Source organism: Melopsittacus undulatus, chromosome 7 (genome assembly GCF_012275295.1).
Source record: "Melopsittacus undulatus isolate bMelUnd1 chromosome 7, bMelUnd1.mat.Z, whole genome shotgun sequence".
NCBI classification, from domain to species: Eukaryota; Metazoa; Chordata; class Aves; order Psittaciformes; family Psittaculidae; genus Melopsittacus; species Melopsittacus undulatus.
In genome coordinates, this window is record NC_047533.1 from 20212655 (window position 1) to 20239579 (window position 26925).

Genomic DNA, 26925 nt, shown 5'->3' on the forward strand with positions numbered 1-26925 from the left:
GTCCATGTGTATGTTAGAGGAAAAAATAATCCTTTCACTTTCAAACACTATGAAGATTGTAAGGAAGGATACACTAGCTATATGGTATTACTTCAGCCAGTTTATCTGCTTATGTAGTCAAGAATTAAGGACAATGCAAGTTTATTGAACATTATCTTAAAATACAACAAAAGCCAAGTTTACCATGAAAAAGAGTAATGCAATTCTGTTCAGTTTTTCAACAATGAATGTATCCAGAATCTGTCATTTTGCAAAATCTCACCTGAATATTTTTAAATACCTTGGGTAAATACTGCTTGATTGTTATTAACGTATAATGGCTACAATACATTAATGGAGTTGGTATCACTAGAAAATAGGAGCATCAAGCTTTCATCCTCTCCCCAGTCCCATACTGTCGCATCAAGCTTTCATCCTCTCCCCAGTCCCATACTGTCACATCCTACCTTCACAGTAGTCTTTGAATATGAAGCATGTAAAAATGCAGCGTGAGTGTACATAAATACAGTGATTTAAGGAGGAAAAACAAAAATCATAGGTCTGTGCTCCCTCCCAGGTTGTATACCCTCAAAATTCAAGGGAAGGGAATCATGCTAAGCATCTCTGTGCAACCGAACAGTAGCAGTACAAAAAAAAATGAGGTTGGACTCTCAAAGAGTCAGACCTCAGTAGTTCCAGCTATAAAATCTTAAATGAGATCTTAAATCAAACTTGAGTGGTAATTAGGTCCTCAGGCCTTACAGTGGTCCTGCAAACTTTTTCCTATGTTCAGAGCAATGTCTTGCTTATATAATTAAAACGAGTTACTTTCATACACTTTTTAAGACTGCTGAAAAATGCCTTACATACACTTCTAAAGGAAATAGTCCTGTGGTGACATAGGGTTAGCTGATTTACTTCAGTTACATGCACTTACTGAACTTTTCAAAGTGCTTGACACTAAAAGCTACTTATACATAATTTATATCATACTTCCTAGCTGAACTCTGTTCTCATACTTCATGCCTGTCATTCTCATGAGCATAATAGCAATAATCCATCATGTATATGTATGTATAGCATAGTGATGCTGTTTGCAGGCTGATAAGGATAAAGACACAATGAAAAGATAAACAGATGGTGGTTGCACCAAAACCTTTGGGTTATTAGAAATTAGGAGGGGAAACTATTCTTTCATGGAACTGTTAGAACAAATCCAGAGGAGGGCCATGAGGATGATTAGGGGACTGGAGCACCTCCCATATGAAGACAGGCTGAGCAAGTTGGGGCTGTTCAGCCTGGAGAAGAAAAGGCTTCCAGTAGCAGCCTTCCAGTATCTGAAGGAGGCCTACAGTGATGCTGATGAGTGACTATTTATTAGGGACTGTAGTGATAGGACAAGGGGTAACAGGCTGAAACTTAAACAGCAGAGGTTTAGATTGGATCTAAGGAAGAAATTCTTTACTGTTAGGGCAGTGAGGTACTGGAATGGGTTGCCCAGGGAGGTTGTGAATGCTCCATCCCTGTGAGTGTTCAAGACCAGGTTGGAAGAAGCCTTGGGTGACATGGTTTAGTGTGAGGTGTCCCTGACCATGGCAGGGGGGTTGGAACTAGATGATCTTAAGGTCCTTTCCAACCCTAATTATTCTATGATTCTATGATATTTAAACTAACTCTTGGATAGCATGTTTTTATACTGCAGTGCAGTACCCCATTTGTAAATGCTAACTGTCCATGTTTCATTACAGGACGTGGTTAATTAGTGTAAATTCCCACTGTCTTTTGTTCTTATTAAGGTAATTCCACAACTTTCATAAATATATTTATCTCCCTTGGAGCCACTGGGGTCTTGCAAGTTCATAACAGCTATGGAGCTGGACTTTATATGTATGCTGTACTCCCAGTAGCACCAGGATAATAAATGAAGATTTGTATCTAAATGTGACCATCTCAGAAGGATTATTGAAAATTAGCTGATCATGTGGAGTAAATTCCGTGTTTGTAGTATAAAGGACTGCAAATAATATTTTTCTTAATATAATGATGAAGGCCAAGAGGTATTATGACTCTCAGTGATTCTTTCAGAAAGCTGATCATGTACAATGTGCCTTCCTCAGGCAGCATGTGGATGAATTGAACTCCAGCATCTTTAGTGCATGCTTGTCTGATTATTTCTACAAATAAAAAAAGCTAAGGATTAAAATAATCAAAAACGGAAAAAAAACCTGGCCTGGACAGAGAAGTTAAAGCAGATCTAACTAATTTTTTTTTAACATGTCAGTGAATGCATGGTCTCAAACTTTTCCTTAATTTTTTTCAAAAAGTGTACAGGACTGACAAAGATTTACAGGCCTCTAATATGTACTAATATACACTTGCATTGTCACATGGCCAATTGCATAGAAAGAAAATAAACAGTAATGAATTAACCAGACTATCCTGCTGATAGACAGCGTTAACTAGGAGTTTTTCTAGAACCTGGCAACTTTGTGGTTCATGAGAACCAGTATTAATTGTTTTATTGTCCACTAAGAAAAGGATGATCTGAAAATAACATGCAGTAAAACATGACTGTAATTAATAAAGGGTATTTATCATACACATTAAGGTTTTTAAGGTTATAAATTATTATTTAGGATATGCTACTCAACTGCACTGCTTTCAGAGATTAGCTCTGTGTAATTTATTTAGCTCTGAATAAATAAAAATCTATTTGTGGTATACAGTAGCTCCATGCAGAGACATCAACAAACTATGAATTGGTTTCCACAGAGATGCAAGCCTAATTAGACAGATTAAGTGCTGCACTAACATGACTGTGCTGCTGTACTGGGTATGTGTGTCGAGGTTTTGGTAGCAGGGAGAGGGCTAGAGAGGTGGCTGCTAGAAGCTTCCCCTATGTCTGACAGAGGCAATGCTAGATGGCTCCAAGAAGAACAAGCTGCTGGCAAAGGCTGAGCCAATCCACTACAGTAATAGTACCTCTGTGATAACATGGTTAAGAATGGGAAAAACCTGCTGCACAACAGCAGCCAGAAGAAAGGAGTGAGAATATGAGAGAAGTGACCCTGCAGTCAGTGCAAAAGGAACAGGAGGAGGTGCTCCAGCCAAGGGAGCAGAGATTCTGCTGCAGCCTATAGTGCAGGTCATGGTGAGGCAGGCTGCATCCCTGCAGCCCGTGGTGCAGATCATGGTGAGGCAGGCTGTGTCCCTGCAGCCCATGGAGGTCCGTGGTGGAGCAGGTCATGGGGGATCCCACTCTGGATCAGGTGGATGCCTGTAGGAGGCTCTGACCCCCATGGGAAGCCCACACTGGAGCAGGCTCCTGTCAGGACCTGTGGCCCCATGGAAAGAGAAACCTGTGCTGGAGCAGGCTTGCTGACAGGAGCTGTGACCCAATGAGGACCCACGCTGGAGCAGTTTCTGAAGGACTGCACTCCATGGGAAGGATTCACATCACAAAAGTTTATAGAGGACTGTTTCCCATGGGAGGGACCCCATGCTACAGCAGAATAAAGAGTGTGAGGAGTCTTCCCCCTGAGGGGGAAGGAGTGTAAGAGGCAATGTTTGATGAACTAACTGCAATCCTTTCCCATCCCCATGCACCACTGCAAAGAAAAAGGTAGAGAAAAGCAGAACGAAATTTGAGCTTGGGAATGAGGAAGGAAGGGGTAGGAGGAAGGTGTTTTAAGATTTAGTTTTTATTTCTCATTAATCTGATTTGACTGGCACAAACTAATTTCCTCAAGTTGATGTAGTTTTTGCTGTGGTGTTAATTAGTGTGTGATCTTGACCGATGAGTTTTTCATTGTATTTTCTCTCCCTTGTCCAGCTGAGGAGTGACAGACCAGCTTTGGTGGACACCTCGTGCACAGCCAGGGTCAACCCCTGTAGATGCCCTTCATTCTGGAGGTGGTTTGGAACTCTATGTATGGCACTGCTCTGCCTGGAGGGCCTACTAAAACTGTTACATTTTTTTTATTAAATCCTTTCTCCATTCAGGTCAATGGTTGCAATTCTTATTGCCTTTAAAAGGAACAAGACTCAAAATTCTTACCTGTTTTAGAATCCACTCCATTAAAGGGGTGGATAACCTATCAATAAAGATGAAAGTGTGCATGAACAAACCTAAGAAGGCTAAGGAACAAACAGGTACCACAAGAAACTTGCATAATATATATGAAATATATATTTTATATATATATGAATAATATGAAAAAGTTCCACAAATTCATTACAATAAAGATGAAAGCAAATGTCTATTTCTTAACAGAAAAGAGGTGCAAATAACAGATGACAAAGTGCAAAATCTTCCCTATATTTTTATTTAATTCTTCACTGAAAAGGTTAATTGTGACCAGAAGCTAAACAAAATTAATATTAGCAACTAACGTTAGAACTGTAAGTCAGAATGGTTCTTAGATGAACCAGACATGTCCAAATCACCATGACTTAGCAACATTTTTCCCTGAAATATTTATGAACTGAAGTCCTCTCTTGACCATTAGCAGTCACCTTTTTGGAACTTTCTATAACTGCTAAATGCTGAGGGGACAACCAATGGAAAAACACAACTACTAAACTGAGAAGAAAAATAGTATTATGTGTCAGCTGCCTATGATTTTCCAAGTACTTAGAAAATCTGAATTTGATTAAAAGTAATCACAGTAGAATTACTGAAATCATAACATGCCAATCTGATGTCCTTCCATGACAGCACAAATAAATGGGTAACAGTATTTACACACATTCTTTGCTGACATGTGAGAATTCCATATGACACTCTCAGAAGTATGGAAGTATAATTCATTGAAAATTATTGTAAAATCGTTTGAATTACTTAGCAGAGACTTGTTAGCATCTGTTCACCGTCAGACTGAAAGAAATACTTGAGTATACCATTATGCCATATTTGCATTTACAATTGAAGGACTAGTATTTGTGGATAACATTAACCAGAAATGTCATAGACATCCTGGAAAGTAGAATTATATACAGCAGGATTTTGATAAACTGGAGAAATGGTATAAAGCAGTACAACAGAATATAACAAAGGCAGATGCAAACTGTCGAGGAAGGAAAAGAAAATGCAGAATGCAAAAAGGCTCACAAAGCAGATATACTGCAGAAAAGGGTCTCAAGATTACAGTGAATTGCAAATGGAACATTAGTCAATGTTGTAAAACCAGAAAAAAAAGGATGGTTTAACATATACAAGACCTTAGACATAGGGAATAATTATTTCACTCTAGTCAGCATTTGTGATGCCTTGACAGGATTACTTAATGTAGTTTTAAGTAGTAAGGAAGGAAGGGGATGAGAGTAACAGCAATTTAACAGATGTGAAAAATATGACACTGAGCAAAAGCCACACGGGGGAGGAAAAACAAAACGAAACAAACAAAAAAAAAAAACCAAAAAACACCCACCTTTTTATTTTGTTTTGAAAAGAGAACCTTGGGGTGAGATGATAAGAGTGTTCCTTTGCAAAAACTGTAAGGTGAACAATCATTTGTTATCAATGATGCCACCAAAAGCAAAACAAATATAATCAGTTACTGTAAGAGAGATTTATATCTACAGAATAACCTTCTATTACAGTTAAGAATGGGTTGCCTACATCACCTGTGGGATGTCTGTGATTACAGATTTGTAAGAGTTGTTTTACTGTTAAGATTTGTCAAAATATACTTGTTCTAGCCTTAAACAAGATGCCATAATATTCTGAGTTTCTCTGCAGTACCACATTTCTAAGATTCTACATTTCTTTGAAAAGCCTTTTAACTTGAGCTTTTAAACTCATCCACCAAAGCCAGCAGTCCCAGTGCCAGCACAGTCTGCAGCAGAGTACTCCAGAGTGTGTCGTGTCCATGTCCCATCCCGCTCTGCCCAATGACTGTGGGGGAGCTGATCTTGCACTGCTCTCTCTGCAGGTGCCAGGAGAAGCCACAGGCCCTCTGGAGAATAAAACAATAATTAATTTTGTTGTGAACTTCCCTAAAACTGTATCAACAGGAACAAAGGTCTTCGTAAGTTCTTACAAAGAATCCAAAGTACAGAGAGCAAATGAGAAAAGAAAGAAGGAAAGAAAATATAAGGTTACCAGTCTCAGGGGATGCACCACAGGAAAACCAACCTACACCTTGGTGAAGCATGGTCCTACTGCCCCCAGCATCTGCCTGAGTGACAGCGCTGCTCACAGCCGACAGGCTCAGGCCTCCCTTAGGACCTTCTCTCCTTTGAATGACGCACACACACAACAAGGGTCTCTTGCCCATCACGCTGTTTTGCACTGCGGGGCCTTGGGCTAGAGGAACCTCAGCAGGAACCAAGGGCTGCTGGGAGCCAGCAGCTTCCCTGGCAGTGACTGATGAGACCCAGAAAGGACCACAAACAGTGGCGGCCAAAGCACAACCCCCCCCCCCCCAAATAAAAGAAGCTGTTAGGCCGTGCTAGTGAGCAGGAATGCTGTTAGCAGGGTGTGCGAACCGAAGTGTGTCACTCAGCAAGGGTGTGGCCCCACAGTGTGCACGGCAGGGCAGGTGCTCCAGCTTGATCAGGGAGCAGTCTACCCAGCAGAAAGGCATGGCCTCTCTGCATCACCATGCACCAAATACAGATTTGGTGGGAGCACGCAGTCAGCCCTTGAGCTGTGACCTACTCTTACACCAGTATTGGTTGGCCTCAGTGAATGCACCTGTGGGAGTTCTGGGAGGAGGAGTATAGGCTAGAATATCGGGGAGTCTGAGAGAGAGATAAGATTACTGGAATTACACCCTACCTGCCCTGGCACAGGCCCAGCAGGCAGATAGGACACAGGATGCATCCCTGGAGACATTCAAGACCAGGGCAGACATGGCTCTTGGCAACCTGATCTAGCTGAAAATGGCCCTTCTCGTTGCATGGGGTTTGGGCTAGAAGACCTCTGAAGGTTCCTTTCAACCCAAACTATTCTGTGTTTCTAGGGAGGATCCCCTATCCTCTCTCCACCTGGCTGAACACAGTGACATAAGGGATAGGGGGCAATGGCAACAAGTTTGTGTTGGCACGGCAGGCACCTCTCCTGTGTGATTACCTCACCTTCCCAGGTGCCCTTGCATAATAGATGTCAGGCTCTGCAAGTGGAACCAAATGATAATAAGGGCAGTAGTTCATCTGCTATGGAGGTGTCACCCAAGTTAAGTCTGTTGATCCCTAGGTCTGGAGTCAAAAATGTGAAGAGGAAGCTTCCTACTCTGGTACAGCCCTCAGATTATTATCCATTATTGATTTTTCAGGTAGGCAGCGATGGCGTTTCAACAAGAAGTCTAAGGATAAAAAGCAGAGATAGTTAGGGTCTTTTGCACGACTGGTTAAGGGGCCAGGAGCATGAGTTGTGTTCTCCTCTATTTTTCCAGTTGCAGGGAATGCTGAGGGAACAAACAGGAAAAGCCAGCATATCAGTACCTGGCTCTGAGCCTGGTGTCACTAGAGGAATTTTTGGGTTTTGATCATAGGTCTTTCTACACAATATCAAGCCAGCTGGCAACAGATGGGGTACACCTGTCTAAAGGAAGAAAAAGTTCTTTGCACAGGAATTAGTAGGGCTCATTGAAGGAGCTTTAAACCAGATTTGAAGGGGGAAAGGGATAAAACCAGGCTCGCTAGAAAGAAGTCTGTAGGCAGCGCATCAGTATTTGAGCACAAACTTCCTGCTGCACAGTGGCCCTGAAAAGAGAGCAAAACTGGTCTTTTCCAACCTAAACAATTCTACAATTGTATGACTCTATGAAATTGCAGTTTGTGGTGGTTTAAACCAAATCCTCACAGTACTCTCACTCACTCCCCCCCTTGCTCCCCCAACTCCCAGAGAGTTAGGAAGGAAAATCCAAAGAATGTAGCCCTCACGGATTGAGATAAGAACGGTTTAATAGCTAAGGCATAACATAAAATCACTACTGCCATTACCACTACAAATAATAACGATAAAGCCAATAACAAGCGAAAAGAATACAACACCCCACCAGCCACCGACCCATAACTCACTCCACCCTGCCCGGCTGAGCACCGCGTGCTCCCTCCTCCATTTCCCTCCAGAGCTCCACCCTTCCAGCTCCCTCTCCCAGTTGCCTGCTGGGCATCACATGCTATGGTATGGAATACCTCATTGGTCAGCCTGGGTCAGGTGTCCTGTCTCTCCTTCCTCCCGGCCTCCCCTCCTCCCCGGCAGAGCACGTGCTCAGAAAAGGCCTTGAACAAAAACACCCTCAAAACATGCTCGCTATCAAGCAACTGTTCCCAGCCCAGAAGTCAAAACACAGCACTGCACCAGCTACAAGAAGGAGAAAAAATGACTGCTACTGCTCAACCCATGACACAGTTACTCTCAAAATGTCTTTTGCAAGTTTAACAAAACGCTAAGGATTTTTTTTGCTCCACCAAAACGAATACCCAAAACTAAACCAAAACCAAACAAAAACAAACAAACAAAAAAAACCAACAAAAACTCCTCCAAAACCCCAATTAGAAACCCAGTCTTGAGATTGGAAGACTTAGGAGGTATGTCACCATGCAAAATAATTCTGACTTGAATCATGAAGTATCTTGAAAAAATTCCACGTTATGTGTACTTGTAACTTCTCTTAGGTCTCCAAATGAAATAAAGGTTACTGAGAGAGGCACTGACTTTTGCTTATGTACGTGCAAATGGGAAACTAAACTTTGATGAAGATCTTTAGTCACCAAATAAATCAAGATTGTCATAATAGATAAAATCTTGGTAAACTTCATAGAAGGTCCATACAATCCTGATTTTGTTGAATGGATTTATCCGTGTCTTCAAAGGTGGATCTGTTTCAGTAACAGAGGGACATTTAACTTAAATGTCAGAAGGTAAAATAAACTGACTTTTGTGTTGGTGACTTAACCATGAGCAGGAGAGCTCTGATGTTGGGAGTGGTTCAGGATTTAAAAAAAACACAGAACATTCACCTTAAGCATGGACCTGTTAGCATTTAAAAAAATGCATTTCTTGCTTTGTATAGAAAATACCATAATGGCTTTTACATCAAATCATGTTAATAATACTAGACTATTCTCTACATTAAGTTGCAGTTAGCTGTGCTTTTCATTCTATCCATCATATTTGTCAGATGTTTAGAGTAGGCAGACATAATTTCATTATTCTTTTCCCAAGTATTCACTGTTAAACTATGCAGGCATCTTACGCTGACCTGTAATATAACTCCTTGAGCAAGATGAGATCTGTACTGCCCTAATTGTGAATCTCAAAGTGCTTACAATGAACAAAGAGCATCATACATTTTTAGTGTACTTACAACTTGTTTCTGAGTTAAAACAAAATGAAAAGTTAATACATTTAACTACCTCACTCTTTGGGTAGTCCCCTGAAAATACCTGTCATCTTTATAGGTTTAATCATTAATCAGACACTTAAGAGAGGCTGAATAGTAGCAGTGCAGCTTATTTTTGGATTTTCTTTTTATGACTATTACTTGAACTCTGTCAGGACAACACATACCCAATGGATATAAAGTACCTTCATTTACAACCTGTGACTTTTCACCCACATTTTTTTTTCTAAAATATCACAGAAAGAAATGAAACATGTTACTTTACAACATAACTGAGAAACAGGACTTTCAAAACCTTCCAAGTGTCCTCTTACTGAGGCAATAAAATGAGCAGACTAACATCTGACTACATTTTCCTTGCAAAGACATTATATATAAATGAAATTAATTACTTTGTAGGCACAGGACAAGGGCAGTTAAATATAAGTGCTGAACCTGGCCAGGGTATCTTTTTCCAAGCTTCTATGTTGTAAGATGAAAAGCTTGAGCAGTTTTCAAGTCTGTTGAATTCCTTTCTCCCATTTATCTGAGTGCAAAAACAGGTATAAGTTTAATTTTTTTATAAGTCTTAGTTAAAAGAGACCAAAATGCAATATACAATTGGACCAATTATTATTACTCATTATATCTTGAATTGTTAGTTGTGAATATTGTAAAAATATTATGAAATTCTACACTGTACATTCAATTCATTGAAACGATAATTTTAAACATTATTAAAAGTATCATTAAATGGGTTGTGTAATGAGTACATTTTGAAAAATCCTTGTAGTCAGTCAATGGAAAAAAGTGAAGAAAAAATCATTGCCTGACCAACTTCCTTGCACTTTAAAAAATAATTTCCAAAGACTTGGATAAAACTTTGCACAATTGCATATGCTGAAAAACAATAAATTAAAAAAATAATAAAATTGAAAGATTATATGGAGGCTTCAATTCATGATTCTAAATAGATTTTTAGACAAAATCACTGGTAAGACAGTAGAATTGTAAAGTTATTATTTGCAGATAGCTCTTGAGCACCATGGATAATGCATTTTGGTTAGCATCATGTTTCCTTTGATTAATCTTTTAGAACAGAAATGATATATCAGACTTACCAGTATGGATTTCTGCTTACAGACACAAGCATACAGGCACATTTTTCAATGGTATTTGATGGCACATTGAGTATTACAGTTCTTTAGGGGTTTGAAAGGAAACATGTCACAAAACAATGCAGGAATATAAATTATGGTACAAAATATACAGCAAAGCCAAAAAAAAAAAAAAGAAAATAAAAGAATATTGAAACATACTAAAGGATTCATTTTAAATTTACAAAAAATGTTTGTGCTTGTATGACACCTTTTAATGATTCAAGTAATGAATGATGGCTTTCTTCTACATGATAAAACTGGAGTTTATGTATTATAGAAAAATAAGTAAAAGCATAGAACTATTGACAAACCAGCAACTATGTCCGTCTTTGGTAGTGATGCACTGAGTGACTGGAAACAGAAAATGAGCTGGCAGTGTGTGCTTACAGCCCAGAAAGCCAACCCTATTCTGGGGTGCATCAAGAGAAGTGTGACCAGCAGGTCAAAGGAAGTGATCCTGCCCCTCTACTCTGCTCTCATCAGACCTCACTTGGAGTATTGTGTGCAGTTCTGGTGCCCTCAACATAAAAAGGACATGGAACTGTTAGAACAAGTCCAGAGGAGGGCCACGAGGATGATCAGGGACTGGAGCACCTCCCATATGAAGACAGGCTGAGCAAGTTGGGTCTGTTCAGCCTGGAAAAGAGAAGGCTGCTTGGAGACCTCCTAGCAGCCTTCCCGTATCTGAAGGGGGCCTATAAGGATGCTGGTGAGGGACTATTCATTAGGGACTGTAGTGATAAAACAAGAGGTAATGGGTTCAAACTTAAGCAGAGGAAGTTTAGATTGGATCTAAGGAAGAAATTCTTTACTGTTAGGGTGGTGAGGTAGAAGAATGGGTTGCCCAAGGAGGTTGTGAATGCTCCATCCCTGGCAGTGTTCAAGGCCAGGTTGGACAAAGCCTTGGGTGACATGGTTTAGTGTGAGGTGTCCCTGCCCATAGCAGGGGGGTTGGAACTAGATGATCTTAAGGTCCTTTCCAACCCTAACTATTCTATGATTCTATGATTATCATACCCTCTGAGTTATAATTACGCTTCTTGAGAGTAGGAGGATGCTTTGTCAAAATCTCTAGTATGCATAAGATAGCATTTCAAGACCTATTTTTATCCTGGAACAGCAGACAAACAGATACACTGAAAATACATTAGGGCTCTTGTTTCCTGTGCACTACTTTGTTACAGTTGCTACTATCACAGTATCTGTACTTTGTTAGAATTCCTGTTGTCTCTGCTTCTTTTTAGAGAGTTTCCACGATCTTCCATGTCTCATACTGCTTTAGCCCAAGTAAAATTTGTATTTAAGTATATTTTAAAATTAGATTCTCCCTTATGTTATTTTAAGGCCCCTCTTCGGGTTCTGGTAACAGCTGGAGGAAATAAAACAAACAATATGATGAAGGAGGGGTTTTCGTGCATGTGCTCTTGATTTAGCCTTAGTGCAGTCAGTGAACATTCACCACTGAATTACTGTCAAATTCAAGCTTTTGAACATATGTAACAGAATAAGACATGAAAGGCTACAGTTTGATAAACAGTTCTTTCAGTGACTGTGCTGACTCAGGCAGCCCCTTTATATCTGGCACTCCTTATCTACATTTCCCTTGGTTAAAAATAACCAGGTAAAATGACTTATTTTGTCTTTAGAGCAATTTTTGCAGTCCCCTGGTACAGATCTGCAAGCAGTTGTAGCCTAACTGAGGAGATGGCATAAAGACTACAATGATTGATGAAAAGTCCTTAAGAGAAATTTATGCTGAAAGAAATATTCTTCAAAATACACTGCAAAGGCATATGTTAAATGAAATTCCTTATTCTGTTGTGCATAAATGTGAATAAGAGAAAAGGAAGAGCTGTTTGGAACCAACTGTGCATTGATTTTTCTATTGTTCAATACCAATTTTTGACAGTCCTAACAGTATCAGGATTTGTTGGTTTGTGGTTTTTTTTTGTTTTTTTTTTATGTGCAAAACCTCAAGCAGTTAAGAAATGAAATTCTATTTTATCCCCAACTACTCTTCCTATCCAGGAAAACCAGGCTTTTCTACATTTACCTTTATTAAAATGGCTTCATTCAATTATTTTTTGTGTGTCTTCTGAGTGCTTATTACTCTTTTCACTTTTTGAATTCTTATAGCATGATTTGATGTGATTCTTAATATTCTTAATAAATCTTGAATAGATTTTCTTAAGTATAAAGGAACATCACTGATAACTTATAATTAACACAAAGGAGGCAGGAAAATGCTGGGCAACAGATACACCAAGAGCCTCTATTCTCACAGGAAAATGTGACCTGAAGAATTCTTTCTGCTAACAGGTGTGCCCATCAGCCACCAGAAGTCAATTTTCTACTATGTTTTGGGGCTGTACTGCACTGTTTTACTTCTAACAAGTTGTGTTAAATTAATGCAACATTGTATATGGGCAAAATAGATGGATACAGTTCTTTGTTTAAATTAAAGTCTAATCCAAGTTATTCTAAAATCTTAGTCTTAAGCTCTTATGCTTTCCAAGGAAGAACAGATAACAGTGTCATTGATTCTCTTAACTGAAGTTTCTGTCACTGAACACTTCTTTACAAGAGAAATACAATAAAAATTATAGTTTAGTACAAAGTAGTCCTCAGACTGTGCCTTCATTTTTTAATCTCAGTAACAGAAGCAATACATTTAGTTTCGTTTAAGAGTTTCTTCAGGATTTGTAATCCATGTTGGACACATCTCTTTTTCTGCTGTTTTCTCCCCAGTAGATTCCCTTTCCTTCATCTGCATGCCATCTTGATTTCTGCAGTTATGATTGGCCCAAACCTAAGTCTACCTTTCTGTACATTGGTGTGCCAAGAGGATGCCTTATTGACTATTTCTTCACAAGGTTGTTTTTTTTTTTTTTTTGTAAAATTGATCTCACAGTAAAATATAAAAAAACCACATTCCATTTTGATGCTCAGTCTCCAAACCACTTAAGAAATATATTCATAGGGTCCCACTGAAATAAAAATTAGCATTAGGACCAGGGCCACAGTGATGTATTCTGGAATAACACACAGTTTTTGGGTTTTAAAGACATTTGCCATTCATCTCCTTGTTTTTTTCTTCTGATTTGGAGAAATTTTCTGACAACCACTTTCAGGTTCAATAAATTTAAATTTTCATTGTTGCATAAGCAGAATTTACTAAAATTTCCTTATAAAATGACATTTTTCTTCTTTGTTTTATTTTAGTTACCACTTCAAGGGACTATATCCGTTCATCTCAAGTAATTAAAAAAAAAGTTTTAAGATGGCTGGAATAAAACTGCTTATATTGCTGTCCCAATGCCAACGTCACAGATCATTATGACAGTGCTGAGCTTGTTACCTCTTTTACTTCCAGGAATCTATTTGATTTAAACATAATTTTGAATTTACAAAATGGTATATGGGCTATTTGGTTTAACACCTTGTCAAGATAGATATGCCCCTTCAGCTCTAATCTTAGCCATTTTTATTTTTATCCTGTCTGACTTAATTTTCCTGTGTATAACAAACATTTGTTCCTGTGTTAGCAGCAGTGTGTGTATGTGTTTCTAAATAGCAGTTAAGAAGTACTTAGCTTGTTGATGATCCAATGTACTATTAATTTATAGATTAGGTGTTATTTATAACATTCTTCACCGCAATGACTTTAAATTTGCTGTGGGGTCTTGTTGGACACTCCCACTTCCAAAAACAGTCTCAAATTTTGCAGAAAGCAGACTTTAAAAAGTTTATTAGTAACCTAATTATATTTTTGTCAAAAAGTAATAACCTGTCCATATTACTTGGTTTTGTTCTCTAGTTAGTCAAATATTTTACTAGCTGTAGGCTATAATATCTGTCATTTATTGTAAGAAATGGGGTGGAGTGGAGTTCTTCCCATCACTGCTGGTGACACCTAATTATACACTAGAAAATAGAACTCCCTGAGGAAGAAGAGAATTTAGATCATGCTCAAGTGCAATTGTTTAAGGCTCTTTTGGATGGTGTGGGTATTTTATGAGCTCTATGAATAATAAAGGAACTAATGTTGTAGCTCTACAACTTGCAGACACCCTCATTTGACCATTGAGAAGATGTTGGCTTTCTGGCAATAATGAAAGTACATAAATATTAATATATTAAGAAAAAAGTATTTATCCCTTACAGGCAACTCCCCACAGTTTATATACTGGGTATGATGTGCTGTGTTATGGATTACCCCTTTGGCTAGTTTGGGTTAAATGTCCTGTCTCTGCTTTCCCCCAGCTTCTTGTGCCTGTCCTCACTGGCAGAGCATGAGAGACTGAGAAGTCCTTGATCAGGGTAAGTGCAAATTAACAACAACTAAAACATAGGTGTGTCATCAGCATTGTTCTTATTGTTCTTATTAGTAGCACTAGCACTAGTAGTACTAGCTACTAATAACGAAAAAAAAGTAACTGGTACAGCTGAAACCAGGAGAAGTGGTTGAAAGTATATAAAATATATTGAAAAATATGGTCATTAAAATTTGGGTTAGCTAAGTATGTTTCTTCATTTATGGTTTAAAAGCCACTTTAGATATTCTGTCAGTAACAAAAGCCATTATATTTTTACCCTTCAACCAGTAACTTAACCAAGAATATTAATTACTTGTTAAATTACAATGCTGGAGAAATACATAGATGCACAGAAACTTTGTAAGCCTCTGCATATAACTCTTTGGTGTACTTTTTATACCTGTTTAAAAGCTAAATGAATGCTACATTATTCCAGGTAAGTTTAAAAAAGGAAATGATCTCTGTATAAAAGAGCACTTCTCATGCTCTGTAATTTTACATTGATAAACACACAGAAGCTCACACAAGTACAAATAAATGCCTTCTAAGCATTTGTTTTCAGTTTAAAAATGCTGGTAGTTGCAAAGCTTATTAGCATTTTGTTAGGGGCTATTCTTTGTGACATAATTAATTCCACAAAAATTCTACCATATCTAATAGGAAAATCATTCATTCATGCTTTCTGTTGTTCATCATTATAATGACTATGGAGCAGGACAAAATATAAAACTAACATTTGTCTTCATTTTTTTTTAAATCTGAGGACAGTCATTTACTCACTCTGATCAAGGTGTGTATGTTCATATGTAGCACACTTCTTAATTAGGAAACTTAGAAGCACCTTCTGTACTGGGAGTCAGGATAGTTCTATTCCTTCCACTCGGTTTTACAGCAGAGACATTTTCTGCTTCCTGAGAGATTTCTATACCAGTATGTGATGTAGGTGCATCATGGAATTTTACATGTTCTGGGAAGTGGGTGAGGAGTGAAAACACAGAGAAGTTGTCTCTAGAGATCACATAAGACTATACTCGTTGTGGGTTCAGCAATGCTGTGCTTTTTTTATTTTTTTTTTCTGCCAGCTAAACTGTCAATTATACCAAACAGGAACAGATTATTTTCATCTCTTAATTCAATCAGCATAACCAGGGACTGTAAAAGATTTAAAAAAAAAAAAAAAGAAAAAAGACAGCAACACAAATTAATTGCTTTTATCTAATAACAGTGGATTTAGTAATTCTTTTCAGTAGTGTCAACCTTGATGTTTATTATCATAAAATTTCATGTGACTAATCATATATTTACATATCAGATCTAAGTGTAAAATAACAGAAGGATTCCTGGCAGGACAGGATGGACATGAAAGTACAGGATATTAACAATTTTAACCCTGAATCTGAAGTGCAAAGCAGTACCAACGGTACAGCTATATTTCATAGTAAGTCCACAGTAGCAGCTACAGAACAGATCTGACTTCTTCTACAGCTTGGTACAAGCCTATATATCAAACCACTTTATGAGCTACAGTTTAATCAAAAGATATAGCTCAGAGAAAGATAATATGATAAAATTCCTACCTTCTTCTTCTCTCAGATGTCCATTGTCTATTTATTTAGCCAATTAATCTGCTTTACATACCACCCACCCAATCCAGAGTCTTCTCTTTCAGAGAGATTAGAAGAATCAAACACAAGAATTCTATAGGGATTAAGAATTAATCTGTTTTTTTGTGGTTGTCTTTCTGTCTTTGAGGCCTATTATGCATGTGCTTTTATAACAATCTAGGTATCACAATGCACAGAAAATATAAGAAAATTTGCCTGTGTCATAGTCATGTGTTGGGATTTGCTGGTTACCCATGAACTCAGAGTTGGACATTTGGTAACCCAGGTATAATGTCCAAACTGACGCCTGGGAGCACATTACAAGGTCCTTCATCAAGGAAGCCATTATTTCTTTACCAACACATAATAAATAAGAGTCTCTCCTGGTTTTGTCTTGATAATGAATAACCTGTACCTATTTTGTTTTGTATAGTGTTGTGCTTTAAACCTCTGCTGTGTTATTTGCACAGAAATAACTGTGCATATACATGCACGAATACAAAGATTCTTTCAAACTGTTTCGGTTCAGATCTCCTTCACCTCAAAAGTCTTAGCCTTAAGTGGTTCTAATAATTCTATAACTCATATTGCCTACTTTTATATAGCTGCTATAATAGAACTGTGTGATCCCCCAAATTCTCAACATCCATCTTATTTCTAACAAGGCATTAATAGGGTCAAAGATTCACCCTCATTCACTGAGCAACATTAAACATGAATAATTGGAGATACTCTTGCTATTTTTAAACAGCTAAGGGAATCTCTATACCAATAATTTATTTAAACCACTACAATGAAATGGTAGTATTGAATGCATTAAAAACTTCCATTTTATGAATTTCTGTTTTACTTTTCTGAATCAGAAGTGTAAACCTATTCCTAAACCTACAACAATTTTGAGAACCCTGAGGCACTTCTCTTTTTTCTCTTAATTATAATAAAGTATAGGGTTCTTTGTAGTTGACCAATAGTACATACTGCAGAGGGCAAGGCACACTTTTATTCAACATATTTCTAATAGGAAGGGAGAAAAAAATCATTATGTCTGTAGGTCAGTTTTGGCATAACCAAGATCTACTTAAACAAAACATTTTTCATTGAAAAGAATGTTCAGGGTATCTTCAGGGCTACATGCAGATGTCCTTGTCCATGAGTGTTACACCACTGAAGTCAATGATTCAGGTCTTCTCATAAAACCTCCATATCTCCTTGAAGTCTAATGAGCTTCCTTCACTTGTACAAGATAGTTTTCTCTTGGGGTAGGGTGGTATTCCACACAAAAAGGAATTAGATTCTGTCCAAGTGCTCTACCACTTTTATTAATACATAATGAAATGCTTTCCTGGTTTTAAAGAGTTATATAAACTGTAGTGCTTTTTTCCCCCTCATATCTTTTTAGCCAAATAGTCCCATTTAGTTTCAAACCCCTAGTTACTATAGCAAATAATGTGCTAAAGAGTAGATATAAATAGCATAACTGTCATCTAGATAAGTAATACCTACATACAAGACCAGTGGCTTAGATTTCTGCTTTTAGACATAGGATGTTTTTATAGGTAATTTGAAAGTATTCCTGTTTTCTAGCTGTAGCTTATATCTGTAAAATTTTTCTGTTGTGGTTTAATCACTTATTGTCTAAAAGTATGACAAAAAAAAGTATAATTTGGAGTCTGTTTCTGACTGAATATAATGGAAAATCTTTTCACTGTTAGGAGCGTCAAGCATTTGGAGCAGGCTGCCCAGACAGGTTGTGAAATCTCCAGCCTTGGAGTTTTCCAGACACAGCTGATCCCAGCTTGAGCAGGAGTTTGCACCAGAAATCTCATCAGCTTCCTTCCAGACTGAATGATCCTACTAACCTATGCTGCTAATACAATAATTTTGTGCTAGGTTATTAAAATTTTCACTTTCTAATTGACTTTTACTTAATCCTAGTCTCTCCCCACAGTTTACCTCAGCCATACACAGAAACAGTGCTGTCTACCAGTGACAGGAGCTGTGGACCTTAGCACTAGTCTGTTATCTTGGATAACAGGAAGTTCTTTTGTCCTGTGTTAGTGCCTAGATGTTCAACAGCTGCTGTAAATAAGACCTTGTGTTTTCTGTCATACCCCATCTCTCCCTCTAACATCCAGGTAGTTGTAGATTCAATCTTATTTTGGCCTGCCTAAAAGAGACTCCATGATGGAAGTTTTGCCTCATGGCCTAGGGATAAAATGAGGATGGGCAATTTAGAATGGATTTACATGTAGCACACTGCAAGTTGAAAATAAAGTCCTCCTTTATAGTAGAATAAGCAAAGATGTATGAGGCAGTAGTTGATAATCATCTTTATGTTGTATATTAACTTTAGTTTTTGAAAAGTTTCTAACAGTGTAGATTTTCATACAGAGTATCTTTCAAAGGCCACTGCCAATTTCTAAATAACAGCTCCAAAGTGTGATGCCATTATAAGTTTTTAAAAAAGTCTGACAATTATTTAACACTGGCAAATAATAGATTATTTTTTGCTTTTATTTTCAGAAATAAGTGAAATCTTTAATATGACACTAAAGTTAAAAAAAAGAAAAAAGAAAGAAAGAAGAAAGAGAACCACAAAGAAAATAAATCTGAAGCAATTATTTTCAATGGAAAATGTATACCCAAATAGATGTTTATTGACATTCTGAGCAAATAAAAACAGAATCCTCTAATGAAAATAATAAGACTATCTTAAAAATGAGTCATACCATCTAGTAAAATTTTTGTTCAGACATACTTGGAGAAATTAATACCCACCATTATTAAAGGCCCATGTAGTTGCAGAAGCAAAGCCAAACCAAGCAACTGTTCCCTCTTCATTTAAATATGATTGGAATTGATATATGTTGGAATTATAAATTTTATATATGTCCTGGTACTGAAATCCCAGCAATGTCCTACAGTAACCATATCTGGAGTATTCTGTGCACAGACTGTACAGTCATTTTGCTTTCAGTGGCCTTCAGTTGCTATCAGCTATGGATCATTAAATATTGAGCATGCCGTAAGAGCAGATTCACTGGTTAGGTCGAGTTCTGGCTGAGAATATTTAGTACACATTGATGAAACACTGTGGTACATGAGATGGTGAGTAACAATCCATACTTTCAGCTTCCCTATACGCAAGGAAAATCCAGTAAAGAACCTGACTCCTTTTCTAGATCTGTCTGTAATCGCTGAATGTGACTTTTCATTCAGTGCCCAGTAAGTTCAGTGAGATCAAAATGTATGCCACTTAAAGTGTTATGGAAATACACAAGGTTATTCAACATATTGTCTGTCCATAGCTGAAAGCTGTATATGTTTTTACACAACCATTGCAGAGTTGAGCTGAAGCTGTTTTCATGACTTATTGGAGACATAAATGTGACTCACACTCCCAATGAGTGCACTTATGCCTTATACATCTAATTATATGAAAAGACTATCAGGTTGCAAACCAGGAGGGATATTTGCCCAAACACAAATGTCAGATTCTGGCCATGAATCTTGTATGCCTAGGAAATTTATAGTACCATCTACAGTGTATTCACGTGCTGCTGGGGATGTTATGCAAATTCCGTAATTGAATATGGCTTGGGCTAGCATAAAACTGCTAGTGCAATTTGGATTATAATTTCTATTCCACCTGCTTTATTTCTTCTTCTATAGTGCAACTGTTTGACATCTTTCTAAACTGACAGAAGAAAGAGAGTCCTGTCTGAACACTAGGCATTATATCTTACTGATTCTTAACACGCAGATGCTGTCTAAATAAATTTTGTCCTGCATTTTCTGTTTCTTAGTATCTCTTTCCCATAGGTAAACCTCCTTTATAGGGAATGCTGGCTCCTTCATACCTTCACTATTGCTCTCTCTCAGATAGATACAACAGACACAAATCCCGTGCCTGAAACAAGCAGATAGAAGGGAGCTCTGTCTTTTCACTATGCAACCTGGCAAAAGTTATACAGGGGCCTGTGTCAAGATGGGTAGGTATCTACAGCTGAGTGGCTATCAACAGAGTGGATATCAACTGACAGGTGGATATCAACTGAGGAAGCATTTACACTTTTGCAGCATGAATCTGAATCAATTCCATTTGGCCAGATCCTAGGCATCTGCATTTTCAGTTTCCTTATTGCTTTCTGAGACCTGGCAGATAGTTAAATATTCAGCATAATCCTTCCTATGTTTTCCAATCTGTAGAGGTCAGTTAGTGATCTCAGTTATGATGGTTTATGTATGCAACCGAAATAGTTCCATAAAGATACAGAAGAAAAAGGATTTTTTAATTATAAAGCTGCCTACTATTCCTCTATTGTCTGTCAAAAACAAAATGATTTTTTAGAGAGATTTAAGAAATTGTAAACATTTTCCTCTGCAAATGCTAACTATAAAATGCAGACTCATAGAACACAAAAATACTTTCAAATTCTTTCCTTTTCAGCTTAGTACAGTAGAATAAGAGCTAAGTAAATTCTAGCAGTCACCCAATAACATCTTCAGCTGCAACTTAAAAAGATAGCAGCTCTGTCTAGCTAGAAGGAAATAACTTTTCTTTCTATCTCATTTCTGAGCCTTCTGCTTCTGTTGTATGTGCGTGAACTCGTAATGCCATTCTCCAATAAATGGTCTCTTTAGAATGCAAATACCTCTCAAAATAGTTTTGCCACATTGAATCTAGCTCTGCTGAGTCCCATCCTGTAAGACAACTTATATTTAACTTATTTGAAATAGATAATGGAAAATACACTGAAAAAAATTAAAAATAATTCTGTTTTTGTATCTTATTAACTCATTAACTCCCAAAACAAACTAATTAAAGAATGTCTGCAAGTTATGTATTGCAAGGTTTGTCAATTCTTTGCCTAGTTATCCTTTGTGTTCAGTAGCCACAGAGTAATCAGAGTCAATAATAATGCTGAAAATAAAATAAAAATGACATGGAACTGTTGGAACAAGGCCAGAGGAGGGTCACGAGGATGATCAGGGGACTGGAGCACCTCCCATATGAAGACAGGCTGAGCAAGTTGGGTCTGTTCAGCCTGGAGAAGAGAAGGCTGCGTGGAGACATCATAGCAGCCTTCCAGTATCTGAAGGGGGCCTATAGGGATGCTGATGATGGGCTGTTCATTAGGGACTGTAGTGACAGCACAAGGGGTAATGGGCTCAAACTTAAACAGCAGAGGTTTAGACTGGATCTAAGGAAGAAATTCTTTACTGTTAGGGTGGTGAGGTACTGGAATGTGTTGCCCAGGGAGGTTGTGAATGCTTCATACCTGTCAGTGTTCAAGGCCAGGTTCGATGAAGCCATGGGTGACATGGTTTAGTGTGAGGTGTCCCTGACCATGGCAGGGGGGTTGGAACTAGATGATCTTAAGGTCCTTTCCAACCCTAACTATTCTATGATTTTTATGTACAGAAAATCCACATTAATAATGTGTTAAATCTGTCAGAGATTAAGTACCATATGTCTCCTTCTTTCAAGGAATTGTAGAATTACAGAAGGACATGGGTGCAAAGGGACCTTCATCATCTATCTCATAGCCCTGCATAGAGGGATGTATGCTAGAGCAGATTAATTAGGGCCATGTCCTGTCACATTTTGAACAGCTCCAGGGGCAGAGACTCCACTATCTCTCTAGGAAACCTGTCCCTCATTTGCTGAATCACCGTCACAATATTTTTACTTTTTTTTTTCATATGTTTAAACAGAATTCCTGTATTTCATTTCATGCCCATTGCATCTTGTTCTTTCATAGTGCACCACAGAGAAGAGTCTCGCTCTCTATTCGTTGCCCCCTTTTATCAGGTGTTTATACACACTGATAAGATCCCTCCTTTAGCCTTCTCTTCTCCAGGCTGAACATTCCCAACTCTCTCAGCCTCCTTTCCTCATGTGATGCATGGTCCAGTCCCTTAAACATCTTTCTTGCCCTGTACTGGACTCATGCCAGTAACTCCAAGTCTTTTTTGCACTGAGAAGACCACAACTGGTCACAGCACTCCACACATGGTGGAATTCAAGTTCCTCAGGGCAGTGAGGATGGCTGTCCTGGGTTCAGCACTAGCAATGATTTTTTCTCCTTCTTGGTAGCTGGTGCAGCGCTGTGGTTTGACTTTCTGCCTGGGAATGGTGCTGATAGCACCTATGTTTTTAGTTACTGCTCAAATGTTTACTCTGGCCAAGGACTTTCTGAGCCTCATGCTCTGCCAGGGAGGAGGGGAGGCTGTGAGGAAGCAGAGACAGGACACTTGACCCAAACTACCCAAAGATGTATTCAATACCATAGCACGTCATGCCCAGGATGTAATGGAGAGTTACCCGGAAGGGCTAGTTCTCTGGGGGTTGGAGGAGGTATCGGTCAGTGCTCTGTCAGGTGGGGTGGGGTGAGTTATCGGTCGGCGGGTAGTGAGGTATCATATTCTCTTCACTTGTTATTTCCTTTATCATTATTATTATTATTATTATTATTAGTGGTGGTAGCAGTAGTGATTTGTGTTGTACCTTAGTTACTGGACTGCTCTTATCTCAACCCATGGCAGCTACATTCTTCTGAATCTCCTCCCCATCTCTCCAGGAATTAGGGGAGGAAGGGGGAGAATGAGTGAATGAGCAGCATGGCTGAGTTTAAACCACAACAATGGCACACAGCAAGTTTGCAACTGTGGACTTCAGGAAAGCAGACTTCATCCTTTTCAGGGGTCTCATTGGTAGTGTACCATGGGATAAAGTCCTGGAGGGATGAGGGACCGGAGAAAACTGCTAATTTACAAGGATCACCTCCTCTAAACTCAGGAGCGATGTATACCAACAAAGGAATTCAGGCAAAAACATCAGGAGGCCTTTCTGGCTGAACAAGGAGCTTCTGGACAAACTCCAGCACAAAAAAGAATCCTAGAGAGGATGGAAGCAAGGACAGGTAGTCTGTGTGGAATACAGAGAAAGTGTCCAAGCAGCCAGGGATCATTTTAGGAAAGCTAACCCCCTGATAGAATTAAATCTGGCAAGGGACATCATGGTCAGCAAGAAAAGCTTCTATATGTACATTGGTGATAAAAGAAAGATTAGCAAAAATGTGTGCCTCTCCAGAAGGAAACAGGACACCTGGTTACCTGGGACATAGAGACGACCAAGGTACTCGATGAATTTTTTCCCTGGGTCTTCACCAGCAGAAGCTCCAGCCATATAGCTCAAGTCCCAAGGACTTGGAGAAGTCTGCTGTAGGAGTTACTGCCTCCTGTAGGAGAAGATCAGGTTCAGGACCATCTAAAGAACCTGAAAGTGCACTAGTCCATGGGACCTGACAAGGTACATCTATGGGTCCTGAGGGAACTGATGAATGACATGGCTAAGCCACTACTCATCATATTTGAGAAGTTGTGTCAGTCCAGTTAAGTTGCCACTAACTGCAAAAAAGGAAGCAACCACTATTTTGAAAAGGGAAAAAGGAGGACTTGGGGAACTAAAGGCCAATTGCATCTCAGTGCCTGGCAAGGTCATGGTGCAGAACCTCCTGGAGACTATACTAAGGCACATGGACAATAAAGAGGTGATTGGTGACAGCCAACATGGTTTCACTAAGGGCAAATCACCCCTGATAAAACTGGTGGCCTTCTACGATGGGGCCACATTGTTGGTGGATAAAGGAAGTGCTACGGATGTCATCTACCTGCAAATTACACATACACACACAAATGTACTGACACTAGAAAAAGGAACAAAGTAAAGGCTTTCCAGTTGCTGGTACTTAGATCTTTCAAACAGTTATATTATAAATCATTTCCTCTCTTTCAGGTTCATTGCTGTCTACTGAATATGTTAAAATTAGACATTTTGCACATTTTGTCTCTAATGGGTTAATGCTACTGAATAGGTAAAGGAATGAAAGCAGGTGAAAGCCTGTGTGATCTGAAAACTGAAATAAGCTCTCAGTGTCCAGTGCTCTATAACAGTGGAGATAATGTTGACAGAATAACAGAGGTAGACTTTTACTTTAAAAATGAAGCAAAAATTGCGGTCTCTGTAATCTGTAAAGCCTACATGGTCTAAAGCTGACTTTCTTGCTCACAACTTTTAAATTGACAAGAAGAAAAATTCCTGGTTTTGCTTGCAGTGCAACACTATTTTCACATTGCTAAACTGCAGCCAACATACTATCAAAGCTTCTAGAGAAAGTCAGTGTGCCAGGTCTTTCTTCTCAGTTTAATATCCCTGACAGTAAAGTGAATATCGATGACAGCATTAAATGCCTTCTGGCAGGGCTTTGCTAAATCAAAAAAAAAAAAAAAAGAAAAAAAGAAAAGAAGTCTAACCACTCCATAAAAGAATGCATGGATCATTAAAGTCAGTACAAGAAAAAAAAAATCTCCTTATGTGCAAATTGATGCATGAAATAATTGAAAGCTCTATACTCTTTTTTAACTCTTTTGGAATGGCAAGCAGAAGAAAAAAAAACGCTAATTGTGAATAAAATACACAATGGCAGAATGGGCAAAGCAGAAGGTGATATGCTAATTTTAGGACAATTTTGAATTTTCAGTAGATACTTTTTATAGCATTTAAGGGATACTGAATAAAATGACAGTAAGAAAGTGGCAGGTATTGCTCTAATAACTCTCTTAACAGCTTTCTGAAGAGCACATGGAAAACACATTACATTTTGAACAAGATAGTTAAAGTTTCTTCTGCTGAAAAGTGGGTGGTTATTCTATATACCGGTTCAAATACATAAAGCAGAATACCAAACATGAAAATGTCATATACTCTGGTTACCATATTTATACAAAGTTAATGATTTTACCAGAACTGGCAATCTGGACAGGAGTACAAAGACACTCAATACAACTAGTAGAGCCCTACTAAGCCATAATTCAATGTGAAGAAAAAAAGTGCTCTGTCCAGGACCATCCATTTGGTTTCCTTCTCTTTGTTTTATTCCTTAGATGTTCTGAGTACCTTCAGGAGTAAACTGTGGCCCAGACTTGAAAAATATATATATTTTTCTTTTGCATCAAAACTCAGTAGTATGTTGGTTTTGTATTGTTGAAAAGTCAACTAAATAATAATAAAATACTGGTATGAGAAGATGCCTCTGCATGCATTAACTTTTGAATCAGAAAATATAGTGAGTCTTGAGTAAAAATGCTGTCAAGTATTTAAACTACCCTTCTCAAGTATTTATTCAGAGTTCATTTTATAGAGCAGGTAAGGATATAGTTACTAGACTCTGGGCAAAACCAGAATACCAAGAACATATTTACAGGTAAAGAATAAGAGTTTTTAGTCTCAGAATTGCTATTGTTGGTAAGAATCTTGCTGGTGATTTATGATCGAGATTCAGGTTATTTACAGTGTTTTTGTAAAATAACCCTGTAGTTTATGCAAAATACCAGGTGGTATTTTACAGTAGCTGGGGAAATAATGCACTCTTCAGTGTAGCTTCCTGACAGTGACAATGATATATGGTGTCACCTGAAGACGAGAGGTTGTGGAGTAAAAAGAAGGCCCTTGGTCATGTATCTTCCCCTGGCATGTCACTACCTCTTATGTGTCTTGATATATCCTTGGTTTAAAGTATGAAATAAAATGGCCTTGTGTGGTCCTGGCACCATATTGGTATAAACCCTGTTATATTTTACATATGGGAAAAATTTTAATAGAAACTCATTAACATAATCCCTCACGATTTCTTGAAGGATTAATGACTATTGGCACATCCAGTTTTAGATGCCTAATTTAGCACCCTGTTCAGAAACTAGGTACTTTACCAAATGAAGCACAATTCAGGTGTTACTCTTTAGAAAACCAGAAAAAATATATATCTTTCCTATCAAGCCAAATTTTCAGAGAGTGGTTTAAAATATGTTAGACTAGAAATAGAAACAGAGTCAATAAGAAGTTAGGGAATTATTATTAATTGCTATTAGAAGGATCTCTGCCAAAAGTGTCAAGCAACATATTATAAAGTAGCAGCAGATAAAGGTGAAATTCTTATGTATTTTTAGGTATCTAAACAGACGGTGTTAAGAAAAAGTAAATACCTAAACTTTCAGGAACTTCAGTAATAGTCCACAGAAATAAATATTCCTGAAATAAAGATAAAAAGTGAATATTTTCTTCAACTAGGGAGGCAATCCTTTGCTTAAAAGATGCAAGTGAAGCTACCAATTTGTTGGGCCATATGTTTCTTATCTGACTCCTTACAGTAAACTCACAAATCCTAGTAGACCAGTTTGTTAATTTCAATAGAAACTTGAGGTTCAAATGTCTTTATGTACCCAAAGTACTTATGTATTTATGTACTAAAATAGTATAAGTACCTAAGGATAAGTGTACGACCTGCAGCTACTATGGACTTCAGAAGATGGTTATTAAGCAAGCAACTTTTACCTAGTCTGCTTTTTAATTTCTCCTAGGACTTTTCCTTAACTCTCTTCCCCAGGAATGAAAATACTGTGAGTTTGTCTACTGTGGGCACACAGGCTTACAAGAAGGCAGTTACACTCTCATCAGTTTTTCTTCTTTCTG